Source organism: Mesoplodon bidens (genome assembly GCF_964165515.1).
Source record: "Mesoplodon bidens genome assembly, contig: HAP1_SCAFFOLD_329, whole genome shotgun sequence".
Classification (NCBI taxonomy): domain Eukaryota; kingdom Metazoa; phylum Chordata; class Mammalia; order Artiodactyla; family Ziphiidae; genus Mesoplodon; species Mesoplodon bidens.
The window spans coordinates 362,625-375,320 of NW_027671589.1; the positions used below are offsets into that span (position 1 = coordinate 362,625).

Below are 12,696 nucleotides of genomic sequence, written 5' to 3' on the forward strand. Positions count from 1 at the left end.
ATATTTCTCAAACTTTGACACACACTGCTCCCTCCTGCCACGCCAGGAGCTTCTACATATCCTTAGAAAGGATGGCACCTCCTCCAAGAAGCCTACCCTGAACTTTCCCTTCCAAGATTCTGTGCTCTGCAAAGGGGAAAGGTGGGGGGGGGAGGGATACATTAGGAGTTTGGGATTAACACAGACACACGACTCTGTATAAAACAGATAATCAACAAGGACCTACCGCATAGCACAGGGAAGTCTACTCCATAGCCTGGAACAAACTGTACGGGATAAGAATCTGAAAAGGAATGGATATATGAATAAGTAAACCACTTTGCTGTACACCTGAAACTAACACAACATTGTACATCAACTAACCTCCAATATAAAATAATAATTAAATTTAAAAAAAGATTCTGTGCTCTGTAGCACCAGAACTCACTTCTTCCAGAGCACTGACTACTGTGCTTGTGTCTACCTGCCGCCCAGTAGAAGGGGAGATTACCTAGGGCGGAAGCATCGTCTCCAGCAGCCCTTGGTTCTGACAACTCATTCAAGTGCCAGGCTACTTGACACACATAACCTGCTTAATTAATTCTAAGAACCCACAGAAAGAGTGGTTTTTAATGTCATTTTACAAGCGTGGGGATTGCAGTTCAAAAGTAACCTGCCCAGGCCACAGACAGCATAAGCCCTGGAATTCAAATCCTAAGCTGCCTTCACACCAGTGCCCTTTCCACTATATGATACGACTACTGAAAAACAGAATTTTTTTTCCTGAGCCCTGTTTTAATGGAAAGGAAATGAAGCTGGGATATACCAATTTCCTAATCGCTTTGGCGTGTACCAGGCAAAGTCGTTCAACAGACCAGGTAATATCTGTGGAACAATTAACGATGCTCCAAACTGTCCTAAGTCCTACATTGTAGGGTCTACAAGCATTAACACAGTGAGACCTTGTAACCTCCAGAGAGAGTGAGTCCTGTTCAGCCCATGCTACAGATGAGAACACTGAGACCTAGAAGCCTTAGAGCACTCGGCCGGGGTCACCGAGCCGGCAGGAGTCCGAGGCCGCATGCCCCATCTAGCGCACGCACACCCGGGCACTGGGCACCGGTTCTAGTGCCCACCTTCCACCTTGCACCATCTAAAACCCCGCTTCGCAGCGCCCACACGAGAGCCCCTGGAAGCGGGAAGTACAAAGCTGTCTCAGCTGTCTCAAACAGATGAACCACTTTGCAGGGCAGAAGCTGAGACACAGATGTAGAGAACAAACGTATGGACACCAAGGGAGGAAAGCCGCAGGGGGGTGGGGATGGTGGTGTGCTGAACTGGGCGACTCGGATTGACGTGTATACACTGATGTGTATAAAATTGATGACTAATAAGAACATGCTGTATAAAAAAATAAAATAAAATTCAAAAATCAAAAAAAAAAAAGAATACTGTCTACTGTCCTCCGCGCCCCCTGGAACACTCACTGTACATATCCAGGAGGTGCCTGCAGAATGAATGAATCCATGAACAAACAAGCTCACTCGTTTCAAACGTGCAGTCACATGCGAAATCTGACCTTCTGAGAAGTTAAGCTTCTGGAAGGAGCCCATTTTCTTAATGTATTCAGCATCGAGTCATCACATAATAGGAACTCTTATGAAGTACTGGCCCCCTCACTTCCCATGAGAAAGCAAAATTCCTCAGCAGGGAAATGGGAGGGTAGCAGACATTACCCGCAAAGCTTTAGGAAGGCTGCGGCTCGCTGAGCACGTCACTAGGGCCCCTGACCGCCTGCCTGGTAGTAGGACAGACACACCAGGAACGGCTGCTGACCGGCAGAAAGAGCGCCCGGCCAGGCAGGCAGCACACCCCGCACCCTGCCAAGCGAGGTCTGGCCAGCAAGGGAAAGACGCTCTCCACTTCAGAACTGCCCACCACCAGAAAGCCAGGTCCTGCCAGGGCCTGGACACACGAGGCCTTCCTTACAAGGGTTACACATCTGTGGCCTCGCTCTGCCTCGAATAAAAGACAGTGACGGGGACAACGTGACCATCTCCAGAGGAACGTTCAACTTCGTTTCAAGTGCCTGGGTGCTGGGTCACAGTGGATTTCTAAACTCTTCCAATATTCAAAAATACCAATTTCTAAGATGCAGAAGAGTTGTTAAACATACACTTAGCACAGACCCCAGTCCCACTCCTGAGTATTTTCTCAAGTGAGGTAAAAACCCAAGTTCACATGGAAACCTGCCCTGGGATGTTTACAGCAGCTTTATTCATGATCCCCTCAAAACTGGAAACATCCCACAAGTCCTGCCACCCGCAGGCGAATGGACAAACGGAAAATGGAATACAACACAGCAAGAAAAAGGAGTGGCTTCTCATACCCGCAACAACAGGGATGACGGACTTCCCTGGTGGTCCAGTGGCTAAGACTCCACACTCCCAATGCAGGGGGCCCGGGGTCCATCCCTGCTCAGGGAACTAGATCCCCCACGCCGCAACTAAAACATACTGCACACGGTAATGAAGATCCCATGTGCCGCAACTAAGACCCAGCACAGCCAAGTAAATAACTAACTAAATAAAGAGTTAAAACAACAACAACAAAAAAACAAACCCGGGAGGAATATCGCATAGCTTTTGCTGAGCCAAAGCAGCCAGAATCAAAAAGCTACATGCTGTTGTTCCGTTTATCTGACTTTCTGGAAAAGCCAAAACCTTAGGGACGGAGAGGAGATTAGTGGCCAAGAGGCTAGAGGCACCCTGGCGCCAAAGGGCAGCAAATGGCATGACAGGATTGCTCTGCCGCCTGATGGCGATCAAAACTCCTACAACTGTGCACTACAAGTGAACTATGCTTCACGGCTACTAAGGAGACACAAATTATTACAGTTTGAAAAATGTGCCGGCCAGCCATCCCCTGCATGACAAATGCAGTAAGAGGGGCGGGGAGGTGAGGCAAGTGGATCAGCTGGAGTTCTTAAGGTTCTCCCCACTTTCAGTTTCCCTCCCCTGGCATGTCTCCCCGCCCGGCCCACTGCTGCTCAGGCCGCCCACCCGGGCCGCCTGGAGTTACCCAACCGGAAAAGCCAGAGCCCAGGCTCAGCCGCGCCTCCAGGCACAGGAAGGGCAAAAATAGAAAGCGCCAGTGCGCAGTGGAGGGCTGGAAACCCTCGGACCTCAGATAACTGCGGAGAACCTGGGCTCGGAGTCAACATCGGCTCCAGGCGGTCCCAGCGTCCCGACCCCGGCCGCGACACACTTTCCACAAAACTGACACACACGCGCGGGTCGCGCGGGCTTCCCCGCCGGGTCGCCTGGAGGCCGGTCCCCCGCAAGCTGAGCGCACGAAAGGGCGCCCCAAAGGCGCCGGCCCAAGGCGCCCGCTGCGCTTTCCCTCCGGAAGGTGGGCTGCGGGGCCCAAGCGTAAACCCTGAGACAAGGTACACGCGCACCACGCCGCCACAGGGGACGAGAGGCCGGACGCCCACCTGGCCGGACACCCTGCATTTCTGGAATCACCGGACTTGTGTGTAAATTTCCCTTTGGCGTGTCATTTTCCAAAGGCCACTCGAGATCAGGGGACAGCACGCCTCCTCTCCAAGTGTCCTGCCAGCCCACCCACTCAAGATCAGAGGGACAAAATGCCTAACTAAAACAAAACAAAACAGAAACACAAAAAACTGGAGAGAGGGAGGAAAGGGTGCCCTCAAAAATAAAATAAAAAATACCTAAGCACGTTGACAGCGCTAAGAATAAACTACCAGGCAAAAGAAACCCTACATGTCAAATCCTGAAGTACAGAAGGGCAAGCCCGCCGGCAGTCCAGGCCCGGGGAGAACGGGGTCCCCAGCCCTGCAGAGCCAACCGCAGACCGGCTCGGGCGCCCCTCAGAAGCGCGGGGTCCCCGCGGCCGAGTCTGCGCCCCCGGCCGGCGCCGGCTCCCCTCTGCCCACCCTGCGCGCGGGGGCTGGAAACGGCCGCGGAGAACCACGGCGGGGCCGGAAGGGGGGCTCCAAAGGAGGTCTGGCGACTCGAGTCGCTCCGTTTCTCGGTGGGCTCAGCGCGCGCCGTGGGGGAAGAGAGGCGGGGGTCCGGGAGGAGGGGACGGGTGGCACTTACGTAGACCGGCAGCGGCCACAGGCAGACGGCGGGCTCGGCCCCCACGAGCGATTCCAGCCTCAGCTCCAGCTTCTCCCCCATGTCTTCGCGCGCCGCCCCCGCACCGTGCTAATCTAGCGGTTGGGGGAGGGGCGCGGCGCCGCCGGCGGGGGCGGGGCAAACAGGCAGGCGGGCGGTGAGGGGAGGGGGCCTGGCCTGGGCCTCAGCCGCCGCCGCCACGCTCCCGTCCGGCCCCCGGCTCCCTCTTTGTGGTCACAGGCCCCGGGCCTCCAGCGCTGTTGCGAACTCAGGCCTGCGTGAGGCGAGCACAATGAGCCGGGGACCGGGCCGAACCACTCGCGGCGCGCGCAGCCCACCCTTTGGACACGCCCGCTCTCACGCACGCACGCACGCACGCACGTCTTCGGCTGCCCCCAGCCACACCCACTGGCCCGAAGTGGGGACCCGAGGAGACCCCTCGGGGCCTGGGGTGGCGGGTTCGACTCCCGCCCTTGACGTACCGTGACACCCCCCCCCCCCAATAAGAAGACTATAATTCCTCATTAAATATGACAGCTGGAATCCCGGCTTCTGTTCACAAAAATGCCGTGTATTTAGCCTATGCTAGGCACCAGACCGCGGACGCTCAGTACTGGCAAAAAAGGAAATGCCCTGCCCTCATGGCACTGCCATTTTAATTGGAATAGTAGGGACAATGTTCAAGGGAGAAAATAAAGTGTCATCATCGCCATGGGGATGGTTAATCTCATGTGCGCACTGCGTGGGGCCCCGGCAACCACAAACATTATTCCAGATGTGGCCAGGAAGGTATTTTTCAGAAGAGATTAACACTGAAATTGGTCCACTTTGCGTAAAGGAGACTGTCAAGGCCGCGGCGTGGGTGGGCCTCGTCCATCAGTTGAAGGACTGGAGAGAAAAATGAGGTTCCCTAGAAAGAGGGAACTGTTCCTCCCATGGCCTTGGGACATCAGCTCTTCCCTGTGTCTCCAGCCCAGAGTCCTGCCCGGACTTGCTTGCCTCACAGCCACATGAGTCAACGCTTTAAAACAAAACTATATATGTAAAAATACTGAATATATACAAGCCTATTAATTTGTATATGTGTGTATACATATTATATATATGTATACACATGTTTATATGTGCGTGCGTTTGTATTATATGTGTAAGTACTATATACAGTATACATACAAGCCTATATATTTGTGTGTATATATTGTATACATGTATGTATGTGTATATATATAGTATACATATTATAAATGTGAACATGCTGTATATATACACACACCCATATATTGATATGTGGGTGTGTGTATATATACAGTATATGTACACTGTACGTATGTATGTATACAGTGTATATTTATATATAGGTGTGTATATATGTTGTATACCTGTATGTGTATATGTTGCATAGGTATTATATGTATATATGTATATACTATATATAGACACACTTGCATATGTATTTATATGTGTATGTACATGCGCATATTTACATATAGGTGTGTATGTGTGTGTATACATTGTGTATATGTATGTGTATGTATCTTATATATATGATATATATGTATATATACGATGAATTTATATGTACAGTACATATATATTTTTATGCTACATGCTTTTAGATGTAGGTGTATATATGTGTCTATATGTATGTACGTGTATTGCACATATTATATATGTATGTATACTGTATATATACACATCTAAATATCTTTGTATGTGTGTATATATGTATGATATATATGTACCTAGGTGTGTCTATTGCATATGTTATATGTATGTGTACATACTGTATATATACAAACTATGCATTTGATATGTGTGTATGTATAGTGTATATGTATACGTATATTGTATGTGTGTATACATACTGTATATATACAAACGATGCATTTTATATACGTGTGTATATATGTATGTGTGTATTGCATATACTATATGTGTATATGTCTGTATGCATACTGCATATATACACAGCTGTATATTTTTGTATGCATGTACATATGTATGTGTGTGTGTGTATATACACACACACACCCTATGGATTCTGTTTGTCTGGAGAAGCCTCACTGATACGGACACTTATGACAATTGAGCACCTGCTCTTTGCCAGCCAGGGAGCCAAACGCTTGTCTTTTCGGTGTCTCCCTTAAGTGTCACAAGTCCCGGGAGGGAAGGTGATGCCGCTCCTACCAGTTGAGGTGCCTCAGGGTCAGAGAGGCGCACAGGGCGGGGGGCTGGAGCCTGGTGGAGCCCAGGTGGAGTTCTAGCAGCAGAACAGCCTAGCAGAGCCACTTCCCCAGGTGCTTCTCACAAAGACGCCGAGGGAGAGACGGGGTCTGAAGGAGGGGATGAGGTAGCTTCCGTGAGTCCGCAAGCCCAGACCAAGGCTGACTCGTCAAGGGTGTTAGAGGTCAGGACTGTGGTTACCCTGGGGGAGGGGTTACACAGAGCCATTCCCATTCTGAAAAAGTATGCATTCTGCTCTTGTTTGTATATTTACCCCCCCAACCCCAAATCTTTTAAAAACAGATTCTCTTGGCTGCTGGGAGCACACACGGGGAAGTTGTGTGTGAGGGGGTGTGATCCAGTGGACAAGGAGGATAAGCCCCCCACTCGTAGGGCCAGGAGTGGCTCAGCTTTGTGAGCTAAGGATGGCCCGCGAGGTCCCAGAGAGAAGGGTCCCTACTCCGTCCCTGCTCCGTGCACCTCATTCCCAGCCTGAGAAACCCAGAGCTACCCCCACACACACACACCAGGGAGGAGAGCCAGTCACCCTGGCTCACAGGCTGCGGCTCCAAGGCTCCGGGCACTAGGAGCTATTTTCAGTTTTCATGCCCCAGGACATGGCCAGAGCTATTGTCTCCGGAAACTCTCTGTCTGTCTCTCGCCCGCCCACCCTCCCTCCCTCCTCCGCCTCTTCCCCTCCCGCTCCAGCTGTCCTGCTCTCCACCCTGCATTTCTACACAGGATGGCTCACAGACAGCTGCTCCCTGTGTCCACCCGCCACCATTCGATGGATGTCAAAGCAAGCCCTGGGGACTTCCTTGGAGGTCCAGTGATTAAGACTCCGAATTTCCACTGCAGGGGGCGTGGGTTCGATCCCTGGTCAGGGAAATAAAATCCCACATGCCGCACGGCCCGGCCATAAAAATAAATGAATAAAAAATAAAGTTAGAGTGATGAAACAGCCCTAGTGGTGCAAGAATGGGACATAAAGCTCTATGGTATAGAATAAAGGTCCAGAAAGAGATATATGAGAACTTGATATGACAGAAAGTGGGGAAATTAAGGAGTTTTAAATAAATGACATTTGGACAATTGCATACCCATGTGGGAAAAAGTAAACTAGAAAAAAAAAAAAAAGCAAGCCCTGGTCAGGTGTGACCTTGGGCCCAGGACTATTGGCACACATTGTCGTGTGGGATGTTCTTCCTTAGACTCCTCCCTCCCTCCTGTGTCACTTTCCCTGCCAGGTAAAGAACTCTGCCTGGTCAGTAAGACCCTAGAGGTCCTTGGCCATTCTTATTGCAGTTGGAATTGTTACTGTTTACATAGGGTGACCAACACCCACCCCCAGCTTGCCCAGGACCGCTCAGGTTTGAGCATTGGAACTGTGGGGAAACCCTCATTCCTGGGGAACCCCAGAAGGCTGGTCAGCCTATTTAGGACGGATCTTTCACTTGATCTCCCAACCCCCGAGAGCCAGAAAGGGAATCTCCCCCCTCCTTCCATGGTAACCTTCATTCATTCATCCACTCATCCCTTATTCAACTCCTTTATTCAGCAAGTATTTATGAAGCATCTACTACACATCAGACACTCCTCTAGGTGCTGGGGACAGTAAACTGAGAAGGTGTGATTGATTACATGGGGATGATGTCTCGGAGACCACTGCAGGGCAGGGGAGGTGGGAGAGGGAAGGGGCAGTTCTAAATGCAGGCTCTGACGGGATTGGGGCAGACCTTGCCCTGGGCCAGGCTGGTTGCTTCAACACAGCTGTCCTCACCCAGGGCCATCCTGCCCCCGCCTCCCCCAGTTTTTTGGTGATGTCTGGGAAAATCTGTGGTGGTCACAACTGGGGTGGAGAGGCCCCTGGAATCAAATGAGTGGGGCCAGGGATGCTGCTGAACCCCACACAGTGCCCAGGAGGGGCCCCCAGCAGAGGATGACCCGCCCCAAATAACCCCAGTGCCGTGGGGGAGACCCTGCACTAATATTATTCAGACCCGCTGGTGCCCCTAGATTCCTGCACAGGCAGGGACTCTAACCAGGTCACCTCTGTATCCCGAGGTGACCTAGAGTGGGGCAACCAGGAGGGCTGAGTATCAGGGGTGAAATGACAAATCTCTGTGCCCACGCTCCCCGCCACACCCCAGGGTCAATGGCCTCTATCTCCTCCCTGTGCAGGTAGCTTTTCCCTGAGCCATTTCTTCTTGTCAAGGTCCCTGTCACAGGTTGGGTTCCCCGAAGATGACATTGAGAGCAAGGATTGCAGTGCAGGTGGTTGATGTGAGACGTGCAGAGAACAGATACAGCTGCCATAGGGTCCCGCAATTCCACTCCTGGGCATAGACCCGGAGAAAACTCTAATTCAAAAATATACATACAACCCTGGGATTTCCCTAGTGGTCCAGTGGTTAAGACTCCGTACTTCCAGTGCAGGGAGCATGGGTTCCATCTCTGGCCAGGGAACTAAGATCCCACATGCCGTGTGACAAAAAAAAAAAAGAAAGAAAGAAAGAGAAAGAAAGAAAGAAAGAAAAGATACATGCACCCCAATGTTCACTACAGCACTATTTACAATAGCCAAGACGTGGAAACTACCTAAATGTCCACTGATGGATGAATGGATAAAGAAGATGTGGTACATATATACAATGGAATATTATTCAGCCATAAAAAGAATGAAATAATGCTATTTGCAGCAACGTCGTGGATGGACCTAGAGATTATCACACTAAGTGAAGTAAGTCAGAAGAGAAAGACAAATATATGATCTCACTTATATGTGAAATCTAAAATACGGCACAAATGAACTTGTCTATGAAACAAAAACAGACTCACAGACACAGAGAACAGACTGATACGGGTTTGGGTCTCTCAGGGCCTTGGCTGTTTTATCAGTTTATCAAGCCTCTCATGAACCATGCTGAGTCTGAAGAGTTACTACGATACAATTTGATTTTACAGCACTATCCCCAAAATTTAAAAACAATCTCAAAAGCAAGCCAATCCCCCACTCCTAGAAGAGTGAAACTAGGCACATTTTTGTTCCCAGAATCCAGTACAGAATTTGACCAAAGAACATAGCAGAAACTCAATGGCATTTGAGAGAAAGAGAAAGTCTCTTTGGTTTTAGCCTCACTAGGATGTCCATTAGTCTATGCCATTTCTTTGAAATTTCTGACCTGCGAACTTCGAACCAGGAGGAATCTTTTAGCCTGACGTTGATTTGTCACTGTGAATTTGCCATGTGCAGTGCACAGCCCTGAGCATCTATCACACGTGGACTCTTGAGCTATCCTTCCTGTTTGATGACCTTGTGGTTCATACTGCAGTACTGAACTAATTATGGGTTCTGTCTAGTGACATTACACCTCCAGTTCTGAGGCGTAGATTTGACAGTCCTATGCCGCCATGGCCATGTTCACTGCCTTCTGCTATGGAACTGCCTAGACCAAAGGCAGCTGCCTTTAAGAGAACATTTCTTTCTCCAACATAATTGACAAATCCAGTGTCAGCTTGGGTCCACATGTAAGGGGAGTCACTTGAGCCTACGGTAGACCATATGTGTCAATGCCGACAAGTTCTATAAAACATGTTTTCCTTACAATTGAGTCTTTGTCTCAGTCAAGCCTGCTTGGGAAAAACTGTACCTGAAGGGTACAGTTGGCTGTGGCTGCTATTGCAGCAGCTGGCTGATGGACAGCTGCCTGAGACTTTTCTGCCCTGTAAACTCCTGCACACTCTCAAGTCAAGTGCCAGGTATACTAAAAACCCTCCAGGTGCCTTATTCATTCCACTCCAGGTATTGCTCAGTCACCTGCAACTCCCTAATGCCCCTTTTCTTTATGTCAGACCTTTACTTAAGTGGCTCTAAAGAAACAGCCACTTTCCCACACCATAAACTGCAGCCATCAGCCAAAATCAAAGTATCTTACGGCTGGTATAGTGGGTTGGATGGTGGCCCCCAAAAGGATATATCCATGTCCTCATCCTTGACGGTTACCTCATTTGAAAAAAAATGTTTTTGCAAATGTCATTAAGGATCTTGAGATGGGATTTCCATCCTATATTATCTGGATGGGTCCTAAATAAAATGACAATTGTCCTTATTATATAAGAAGGGCAGAGGGACATTTGAGACACACAAAAGAGAAGATACAGACACCGAAAGGGGGTGATGTGAAGACAGAGACAAAAACTGAGTGATGTGGCCTCAAGCCAAGGAAGCTGGCAACCACCAGAAGCTGAAAGAGGCAAGGGATAGAATCTCCCCTAAAGCATCTGTAGGGAGAGCAGCCTTGCTGACACCTTGATATCAGACTTCTGACCTCTACAACTGTGAGATAGTGAATTTCTATTGTGTTAAGCGTCCAAGTTTGTGGTAGTCTGTTACAATAAGCACGGGAGAATAATACAGCATGTCTTAAACCTTTTCTAGGCTTCAGCAGTTTACTGCACAAACTTAAATATTTTCAAACAGTCAAAGGTCCCAACATCCCACCATACATTAAAGACCAAGGCACTGGAATACCTTCCTTGGCAGTACCAAAATATTTTCCACATGGACATTTTCCTCTCCAAAATGTCTGCTCCTTTTTATTTCTCAGTGTTCCCAGCTAATGCACCAAATGTTAGGGTCTTTTAATTACCTTTCATCAGCTACAATGCCTTAATTCCATTTGGTTTGGCATAACTTAGAAAATAAGAGAAAAGATGGAGGGCTGAATATTCCTGTTACTGTTGATAACCCTGGCTTGAGAATCCAGTTTGAATGAAATGATCACATAACTGAACCCCAGAATGGGGCAGATTTACTAACTAGTAATACACAGAATGAGAGAAACAGAAGACACTTACTCACACTCTCAAGGGAGAGAACAGAATTAGTCAAGGCAAGCATGCACGCTTAATTCTTTTCAAGCTTTCAATATAAGTCACTTGATCATCCTGGGGCAGAGTCAGTAAAGAAGCAGCGCTAATAGGACCCTACGAGCTCTCTTGACAGGACTAAAACATCAGGAGCAGGAAAGGAACATTCCCTCACTCCCCACCACCACCACCCCCAGCAGTAAAAAATGATCATCCACATTGACAAGGTAAAAGAAATCAGAAGCTACGTTAACTCTGATTTACTCTTAGTATACCAAAAGCTTATCAGGAGCCTTGTGCAAAAGCATCTTGATGGGGCTTCTCTGGTGGCGCAGTGGTCCGGGAAGATCCTACATGCCTCGGAGCGGCTGGGCCCGTGAGCCATGGTTGCTAAGCCTGCACGTCCGGAGCCTGTGCTCCGCAATGGGAGAGGCCACAACAGTGAGAGGTCCAAGTACCACAAAAAAAAAAAAAAAAAAAAAAAAAAAAAAAAAAAACCATCTTGATTAGTTGCTAATAAAAGTCTTTAGAAGCAGAACCCTCCACATGCAGCAAAGGGAAGATGCAGACCTGTATGCTTCAGGATTTTCTCACCAAAACCCCCACACAATTTGTTTACTATTCCAGCCAAGTATGGCCTAGCCCTACCCTTATCCCTGTTTTTCTTGGTGTAGTAATAAAGAAACATAGATGGAAATAAAGAAGACATATCAGGTAGAAAGATATAAAATAGTGGGGAAAATAATATGTGAAGTCAAGTACCACCACCATTTACTAGCAGTGAACTTTCAGCACCAACATTAATATTTTTTCCTGTTATATCTGTAAATGATAATAACTAATATGTACATAACAATTTTCAATTTAATCAAATCTCATTTTTATAACTAACTACTTCACAACAAGTAACATGCTAAGGCAACATCAATAGATGAAAAAAGGTAGTCCCTGGCCCCAAGGAATGTTGCCCAGGAGAAGACAGAGATATGTAAAAAATACAATTATAATACAGTGTAGCGAGTGCAGCAATCAGGCACACAGAAGTGCAAGGGTAGCAAAAAGGAGCGTGTGATCACAACACTAAAAAGAAGACTGCACAAAAGACATAATATGTAAACTGAGGTTTGAAAACCGAAGTGGGTTTCCCAGGTGCCCCATAGGGAGAAAGGAATTCTTGGAGGAGGGAAAAGCATAAAAGAAGACAGTGAATTGTTCATACAATCCAGAAGTGAAGTAGGCAATGGCAGGAGAAATGATTGGACACAGGCGTCATGAAGACTTGCAGGTCTGCATTTTAGCAAGTCCATTCTAAAGGAAACTTTGAGGATCAACTCGGGGGCGGGGGACAGTGGGGGGACAGAGCTAGTCATTCCTACCAGAAACACTGGAACCAGTTTCTACCAACCCACCAATAGAATGACTTCAAAGGCAACATGGTATCACAGAAAGGGCTTGTTCTTTTGTTTGTTTGTTTTTAGTT

General features: G+C 48.3%; 1 long non-coding RNA gene across 3 annotated transcripts in view; it reads right to left on the reverse strand.

Annotated features, from left to right (window-relative positions):
* LOC308611236 overlaps positions 1 to 4,421 on the reverse strand; it is a 177,313-nt gene extending 172,892 nt beyond the window's left edge. For 2 of the 3 annotated variants that reach the window (XR_014014801.1, XR_014014802.1), the window contains exon 1: positions 4,107 to 4,421. This is a non-coding gene — a long non-coding RNA (uncharacterized lncRNA). Of the gene's footprint in view, positions 1 to 226; positions 284 to 4,106 lie in introns of all 3 variants that reach the window. The other variant, XR_014014803.1, reaches the window with a different exon arrangement.
* Between the last annotated feature and the right edge of the window lie 8,275 nt (positions 4,422 to 12,696).